Source organism: Chrysemys picta, chromosome 13, assembly GCF_011386835.1.
Source record: "Chrysemys picta bellii isolate R12L10 chromosome 13, ASM1138683v2, whole genome shotgun sequence".
Lineage (NCBI taxonomy): Eukaryota > Metazoa > Chordata > Testudines > Emydidae > Chrysemys > Chrysemys picta.
Window position 1 is genome coordinate 11,019,628 of NC_088803.1, and position 9,072 is coordinate 11,028,699.

Here is a 9,072-nt window from a genome sequence, read left to right on the forward strand (position 1 = left end):
ATGGGGGAGGCGCTTGGTGCTCAGGACACAAGTTCTTTTGTGGGGAGACAAAGCCACATGCTGGGGGGATCGTCAATCCAGCAGGAAAAGGCAGAGCAAGATCCAATGAGGGAAGCTGAAGCCCAACCAAATCCAAAGGGGAAGGAGTCCCCAGTGTGGGATGGGGATTGGGATTAATTAAGGAACCAGCTCCCCGGGACAGGGGGGTTTCTCCATCTCCGGGTGGCATCAGACCCAGCCTGGCTGCCTTGCTGTGAGAGGTGTTCGCTGAACACCAGCGACCAGGCTCAGTCCGGGGGAGCTGGGTGACGTTCTCCAGCCAGGGTCACTCAGGAGGGCAGACGTGACAGTTGAATGGACCCTGCTGGCCCAAACATCTAGAGATCCAGGGATCAAGGGGCAGAACAGACAAGGGGAGATATCTGCAGCTGGGAGGCCTCAGTGCTGACCACATCCCCAGCCAGGGGCAGGGAGGGCACTAGAGCAGGAAGGAAACCCCTCCTCCCTGATGCAGCCGGGGGTGTGCCTCGATGTTTCATCTCAGGGAATCTCCACCCCTGACACATCACTGCTGGGGAATTTCTTGGTAGCCGGGTACGTGACCCTGCACTTCCCGGGTCACCTCTACCCAGGGGTCCTCTCCCCGCCACCCGCTGGATTTGTACCAAGGATGCTGCTGCTGCTGCTTTCCATGGCCTTTCTCCTGCCCCGATTCATACAGATGAGTAGAGCTGAGAAACTGGTTGATTTCCTGGCCCTGTGGGACTCATGCTGGGAATGGGGCTTTGCAAATTGTTGAGTTTTTGGTTCGGGGCCAAAAAACTGGGCAAAAGTGGGGTTCCTTCTAAAAATGATTTTTTTCTCTCAAAAGCGAAAACCCTAAAAAGAAAACCCATTTTTTCAAAACAAATATTTTTCTTTTTTTTCCATTTCCTTGGGGGTGCTTCCTTCCATCTGAAACAATTTTTTCTTTTTTTTCTTTTTGTGTTTCATTTTCAGTCCTCTTCAGGTGTTTTTTCACCCTTATTTTCTTTAATTAGTTGAGTTTTGAACCAAAATGTTGATCTAGAACCAATTCTTTTTTCTTTTCCATTTGCTTTCAGGTGCTTACTTCAATCCCCCCAAAAATTTTGGGGTATTTTTTATTTGATTTCATGTCACTTTAGTGGGGTATTTTCCCACTGTTTTAAACATTTTTTTAAAAAAATAATTCACTTAATTTCTAAACAAAACAACATTTCAAAACAGAAAGGTGAGATATTTTGTTTCCTAGTGCCCAGAACGAAAGTTACCCACTTTTTCCAGGGAAAAAAATCCTTTTTTTGCAGCCAAAATAATGCACCGGAATTGGCAGGTTCTTTTGATGTCCCAAAGTTGCATTTTTTTGGCAGATTTACCAATTGTTTAAAAACTTTTGCCCTGCTCTAGTGGTGAGATCAGGGCCCATGGGCAGCGCAGCCCACAGCAGGGGCAGGGGAATAGAATTAACCATCAGGCTCAGGGAGGTGTCAAGAGAGGGACAAAAGGGTGGGGGGAGGGGCAATAGGGAATCCCTGGCCTAGTTCTCTGAGTCGGGAGATGGCCAGGGGTGGCTCCAGAGACAGACAAGTGGATGGGCGTCTATGGGATAAGGGATGGATGGATGGATCGATGGACGGACGGACAGACAGGTCCACGTGGGAATATGTAGATGCACAGCAGGTACGTGTATGGTTAGAAACCAGGCTGGTTGGGGTGAGGAGATGATCCAGGGGGAGGCCGGACTGGGAGGCCAAAAGAGCTGATCCTGGCCAGCAGGGGACAGGGTTGAGGGATTAGAGTCCAGGTTGCACTGGGCTCTTGGTCTCACTCTCCAGACTCCCTTTTGAACCCCTCCCTGTCTCACTCCAGATCGGGTCATCAGGGGCCAGGAAGCCCCATTCAGCTCCAGACCCTACCTGGCCTAGGTGCAAATCGGGCCAACGGGAAGCTGTGGAGGGCTCTTGACCCGGGAGGATGTGATGGTGATGGCGGCTTATTGTAACTGGAACCTGGGGCAGGATGGGAGCTGAAAATATGTTGCCCCAAAAACTAGACGTTTATGGGATATGAAAATTATGAATTTCCCTGGGTGCCTGTTATATTTTAAAGCCCAAACGCACTAAAATAACATAGTGGATATCCCAGCTGCCATTTGTATTCAAATCCCTGTGATTGTGTCACTTCACTCCGTTGAAATGTAGCTTATTCTCAGGTCTTTTCCATTGGCCGTCACTTCACAAACGCAGACACATGGCTGCTCTTAATAAATCAAGAAACTCCCTCATTGCCTTTGGGGACCTGAGCCCTACTGAACAAAACAACCTTGTAGGCAAATAACATAGATCAGCGCTGGGGCTCAGCTGTTGTACCAGAGAATGTTCTACTCACCAGGATTTACTACTTCGTTTACTTACAATTATCAGCCATCAATTCCTTCTTGTCTCTAGCACATTTCTCACACTGCACGTCATTAATTCTCTGAGCACTAACGATGCCCTTTGCCTTATGGCGCTCTATGAATGTGGTCCCTGCTAGTTCTAGTGGGGGGGGGGCGCTAGTTTAAAGCATCAAAAGCAGTCGCCTCAAGTTATCATTGGAGGTTCTCATAGTCCGTTGATGTGACTGACGAAGGAGAAACAGGCACAGAGCCTGACTTAGTTAAACTCCAAGTTATGGTTCTTTGAGGTCTCACTAGGCCAAGAGCAGAATCAACCGGGGGACACCCAGATATTGAGATTAAATAAAGATGAGGACATACAGTCTCTGCCATGAAGTTTCACCACTACTTCTCCTGTCCTGCTAACCCTGGAGGAGGGAAGAGGCTGTCCAGAGGGGCTGGGCCAAGCATCCAGGAACTTCTGTACTTCAACATCTTCTCTGATGCACTCAGCAAGCTCTTTCATCCCACAAAATGACCAGAATCATTTTCATGGGCAGAGCTGAGCTTCTTGCTACTTCCATCTGTACCCAGTAGATGGTGGCAGTGCCTAAAAAACTCCTTGATCCTTTTCTTATTTGTATGTTTCATTCACTCCAGCGACCTTATTTCTGTGTCCGCCCAGCCAAGACATCTGGGATTCTCCTGCTTTAAGCAATTTCTTTTAATATTTCAAAGTTACACCCAGGTTAGGGCCCCACACTTTCCCATGTGCGTTTTACTTCTTCTGTCATGAAGTTCAGTGATTCTGAGATTCCAAGATCATTGTGATCATCTTGTGTGATGTCCTTTATAGCACAGGACAGAGAACGTCCCCCAAATAATTCCTTTGATCTAGAGGAGATCTTTTAAAAATCCAGTCTTGATTAAAAATGGCCAATGATGGAGAATCTACCATAATCTTTGGTAAATTGTTCCACTGGTAAATTACAATCCCTGTTAAAAAGTCATACCATGAATCAATCACTGAGAAAGAAAAACAAACAGAATACATTATAGTTCCTCTGAATTTGAAACTAGATGATCTTGAGTTTCTCAGTACAAGGCGGGTTTTCCAATCTTTTGATCATTCTTGTGGATCTTCTCTGACCGCTCCTCAATTTATCAATGTCTTTCTTGAACCATGGACACCAGAACTGGATGACTGGTCATCCTGAATAGGAGAACAGTCCATTGCTCAGGGTTTTTTTTTTCCAGGTCTCTTTAGCCAACCAGAACAGAGAAGGAGAAAGTCCATCCATACATAGGTGTATAAGATTGTCTCTGTGTTACTCAGTCACTCAACTTTAGGTAGAAATCTGCACAGGCCAGGAGCAGGGCTGGTATCTCTTCCCAAGGAGCTGGGATAGCACCATCCCATTGTCCAATGGGCACTAACTGCTCTATATTCTCCCCTTGGCTTTTCCAACAACATCTTTGTCTGCCTGGGATTCCAAGACTTTATGGAGTCAGGTCAGAACTGGCAACAGATCTAGGCCTGTTACTGGGTGCAGCACCCCGAAGTCAACAATGAGAACTTTCAGAATGACATCATGCTTCTGAAGGTTCCGCCGTGTAGTGAGGCGGACGGGCGTCCCTCCTCCAGGGTGAGTGAGGGAGCATTAAATGCCCCTTGGAGGGTAGAGCCTAAGCCTCCCCGCCCCCCTCACCGGAAGGAGAGGGGTGGGGCCAGAAGTATAAAAGACCAGACCCGCAGCCCATTTGGGGGGAAACCTGCAGAGGAGAAGGACGTCCTGCTGGTTCCAGAGCAGCTCGAAGCAGATCCCCCGCCTAGCTCGGTCCATGCCCCAGACACGGACGACAACTGGCCTGGAGTGCCCACTGCTGTTTACCCAGAGGAACCGGACAACAACTGGACATCAGAGGTACCCTGCCCAGGGGAGGCAGGAAGTGGCCCAGGGGCAGAAGCCGTAGGGCTGGCTGCAAAGCCCAGAGTCCCAGCATCAGTGTGTTGCAGCTGGATCCCCGCTGACCCCAGGGCAGCTGATTCTGCCCCTGCCAGGGCCCTGGGCTGGGACGTGGTCTAGTAGGGAGGGTCCGCGTCCCCCTGCCTCTCCCCCGGGTGGCTGACCCTCGTTCCTCTGCAAAGGGCTCTCGCTCTGAGGAGAAGTGGCCCCAGCCACATAATGAGCTCTCTCTCCAGGGTCATTTGCACAGGCAGATCTGGGCTTCTTCCTACTTCCATCTCCTACTTCCATCTCTATCCAGTAGATGGCGACAGTGCATAAAAAACTCTTTGAGCCTTTTCTTATTTGTGTGTTTCATTCACGCCAGCGACCTTATTTCTGTGCCAGCCCAGCCTAGGCAGCTGGGATTCCCCCACTTTAAACCATTTCTTTTAATATTTCAAAGTTACACCCAGGATAGGACCTTAGACCTTCCCATGGGGATTTTCCTTCTTCTGCCATATGCAGTTCAATGATTCAGAGATTCCAAGATCATTGTGATAATCTCATATGACCTCCTGTATAACACAGGCCAGATAATATCCCCCAAATAATTCCTTTTGATCTACCACAGAACTTCTACAAAATCCAATCCTGTTTAAAAATGGTCACTGATGGAGAATCCTCAATGACCTTTAGTAAATTGTTCCAATGGTTAGTTACAGTCCCTGTTAAAAACTCATACCACAAAACAATCATTGAGAAAGAAATCAAACAGAATCCTTTATAGTCCCTCTGAATTTGAAACCAATTGATCTTGCGTTTCTCAGTATAAGGTGTGTTTTCCAATATTTTGATCATTCTTGTGGCTCTTCTCTGACCCCTCTCCTATTTATCAATGTCTTTCTTAAACTGTGGACACAAGAACTGGATGATGGAGAGCAGTCCATTGGTCAGTCTTTTGGGTTCTCTTTGGCCAATCAGAGGGAAGGAGGAAGTCCATCCATATGTAGGTGCATAAGAGGGTCTCTGTGTTACTCAGTCACATAAATGTAGGTAGAAATGTGCACAGGGCTGGTGTCCCTTCCTGAGGGGCTGTGACAGCCCCACCCCCACTAAAGCCCCCATATTCTGCCCTTGGCTTTTCCAGCAACATCTTTCTCTACCTGGGAGTCAAAGACTTTATGGAGCTGGGACAGAACTGTCAATGGATCTGGGCCCATCGCTGGGTCCAGCACCTCGACTTCAACAATGAGAACATTCACAATGACATCAGGCTGCTGAAGATACTGCCCCCATCCCATCACCTGCCCCAAGTGACCTCACACTGCTGCAGCTGCAGCCCCCATCCTATCACCCACCCCCAGTGACCTCACACTACTGCAGCTGCAGCCCCCATCCCATCACCCCACCCCCAGTGACTTCACACTCACTCCTTGGACTCACATCCATGTTTTGGCCAGGTGGTGCCCCTGGCAAGCTCCGAACCCTGCGCTGATCCTGGGTCCATTCTCTCTCCTTCCCATGGCATCTGTGGCATGGTGCGGAGCTGACCAAGTCGGTGGAGCTCGTCCACCCACTGTAGGTCAACCATCACATCAGCCCAGGCTCTGAGTGCAGCGTGGCCGGGTGGGGTCGGACCGGAGTGAACAGCACCAGCGACAGGCTGGAGGAGATGGAGCAGGAGGTGGTGTCGTACAGCCTGTGCAGAGAGTGGTACCAGCATTACAATCCCACCACCATGCTGTGCACCGGCAGCCCCCACGCCAAGAAATCAGTGTTCCAGGTAAATATCCCACACTGGGCATACACTAAGCTGCTCCAGTGCAAGGAGCTGGTGGAAACTAATATGGCCATGCCTCTCCCATGCGCCATTGCTCCAAGAGGGGAGCCCATGGTTCATCATGGGAGATACAGCTAGGCAGGGAGCCCAGCTCCTAGGACGTCTCCAGAGAGGTATCTCCAGTGTTAGTGGCCTTGTGCAAGGTGCTGGTGGAAACGGGAAGAAATTTAACATGGGTTGATGCACATAGGAACAAATAACAAGAATTAATGCTCTGAGCCAGGGGCTCATTAGCTGGAAGCAAAAGAGGAGGAGGGAGACCTGGGTGTGTCAGTGGATTGCAGGATGACCATGGACCACCAGTGGGACATGGCCAGGAGAAAGGCCAATGCGATCCTGGGATGGAGCAGTTGAGATGTTTCCAGTAGAGAGAGGGAGGGTTTAACGCCAGTAGAGAAGGCACCGGGCAGAGCTCAGCTGGAATCCGGTGCAGAGTTCTGGACAGCCCTGTCCCAGAAAGAAGGATCCTAGGTGTAGCAGGTGCTGAGAATGGCTGGTGGGACAATCAGGAAAATGGAGCGTCAGTCTGATGAGAGGGGAATAAAACACCTGTTACACATGCAATCAGATCTCCGCAGGACAGGCTGGGCTGGGTAATGTCAGTCACTGATGTGTTATTATCAGGGTGATTCCGGTGGGCCCCTGGTGTGCGATGGGATGGTCCAGGGCATCGTCTCCAATCCAGATCCGAGACGGGCGCCCCATGCAGCATATACAGGAGAATCTCCAAATTCATCCCCTGGATCAACAAAACTCTGCAGAAGCTGAGTTAAAGGAGACATTCTCCTTTAAAGGGCCAATTTAGCCATACTGGGATCCATGCCTGTGTGGAACCCCTGAGGTGCTTTAGATCAGAATATTTTTTCTAGGGTTAGAGAAATGCTATAAATGCCTCAGGCCTGAAATTGCCTTGTGGCTAGAAATACCCCATCGATGTTTGACATTTTGATCTATTCTATTGTCAACCCCAAGCAGCTAGTCAATGTTTGGGGCCCTGTGGTTGTTCTGGTTGGGAACAGAAATTGACAATAGAGTCTGGTATTGTCTTTGATGTGATCTGGTTTATATACAAGGATTATCTGAATCCGGTTTCCTTGAATACAGTCAGAATCAAACAGCAGCAGACAGCTCCTTTGTTCACTGTCCTGAGCCTGCCTTACCAGACAAGACTCTGTGTCCAAAAAGGTTCTTCTCTTCGCTGTGTCTGTCAAGGCTATATTCCTGTGCTTCCATGTTGTGTCTGCCTGGCTTTTCACTTTGCATCTGATTCGCTTCTGTCCCCGGGGTCTCTCTGTTTGTGTTGTGTCTGTCTGATCCACATGCACCATTACAATATTAGGTGACGACCTTTTCTCCTGAGTCTTTAGAATTCCCACATTTGTACAGGGTTTTACATCAGCCAAGGGGATTCTGGAGCAAAGGTAGAATTTTCTCTGTTGAATTCCATAAGCCATCTGCAGATGCTGAACATTTTTATACCTATTACATTATTTGAGTTTTTCTACCATCAAAATTCCAAGCTGCAGCGTGTCATTGGCTGGCTTTAAAGCTTTCACCCAATCAGGGAATAGGAACAAGGCCATGTGTTTTAGATGGTCAATATAACACCACAAAGCGTGACTAGCCGAATTCAACAGCCCATGACAATTGCACATGGAAACGACTGCATGAAAAAAATTGAAATTTTGCATGTTTTGTTTAGCAGATTTTGAACCGGACCCAGCTTTTATTTGTTTCACTATTTTCTTTCCTTTTTTCCTCTCCCCACCACACAAATATTTAATTATTTATTCTTTACTATTGTGATACTGACGGGAGGTAGGAAAAAATCCAGATCATGGGAACCTGGAAAGCATTGCTGAGCTATATTGGGACAAAATAAAGAATATTGCAAATATTTGGAAAATATCAAAAACGAACCTTTATTTGAAAAACAAATGGAAATTGAGGGGGAAAAGCTGTTTTTGAATAAAAAACATTTTCTTTTAACAATTCACACTTCCTTTTCTATCACTGGCCTGTAGATTGGGCTTTGCGCATGTGAATGATCCAGGGTTCGGGGAGGATAAGGGGGCAGTGGGTGGGATGATGGGAAGCAGGGATGAGTCATAAACAAAATTAGTACTAAATACAAACATCTAGGCCCACATCCTCAGAGGTGTTGAGGTTCCTAACTCCCATTAAAATCACCAGGTGCCTAAGTATGTTTAAGGATCTGGGCCGTATCTTTCTTTCAGCAGATCTCAAAGCACTTTATAAAGATGGTTGGGATCATTATTCCCAGATGGGGAAACTGAGGCACAGAGCGGGGCAATGACTTCTCCAAAGTCATCCAGCTGCAGAGCTGGGAACAGAACCCAGGTGTCCCAAAGTGTAGGCTGCTAGGCCACACTCCTGCCCCCAACTCACAGCACCTCAGTCAGTGCTGATCGTCTGACGGTCCCCGCTGGCCGTCACCTCTCCGGCTCTACAAACAGCTCAGCATCGACATGATAGAAACTGACATACCTTCACGGTGTTTCCTTCTCTGTATTCAGGGCAATTCCTGTTAAACAGAGTCTGTGTCAGGCCATGTAACAAACACTGTGGGGTTCTCCCACCGCTTGGGAGGGGAGACCCCTAACCGCTGACAGTTACACTGTGGGTTATTGCACTGCTATGGCCCATTGACCCCAGCTGGGATCTGGCCCCATTGACCCCAATGGAGATATGTCCCATTGACACCAACTGGGGATATGAGCCACTAGCTTGGTGAGGGGGCAGGAAATGGGACTGTGATGCTCTGTACCTTGGGAAAACAACCTACACCCCTATGTTCATCTTTATAAAATTATTGTGTGGTATCCAATGCAAAGTTTGTCATGGTGGATGTCTTTGGAAGGCTC

General features: G+C 48.3%; 1 pseudogene; it reads left to right on the top strand.

Moving 5' to 3' along the window:
• The first annotated feature begins 1,634 nt into the window (after window positions 1-1,634).
• On the top strand, window positions 1,635-6,960 carry LOC135975112 (mast cell protease 3-like; annotated as a pseudogene).
• Window positions 6,961-9,072: the final 2,112 nt, after the last annotated feature.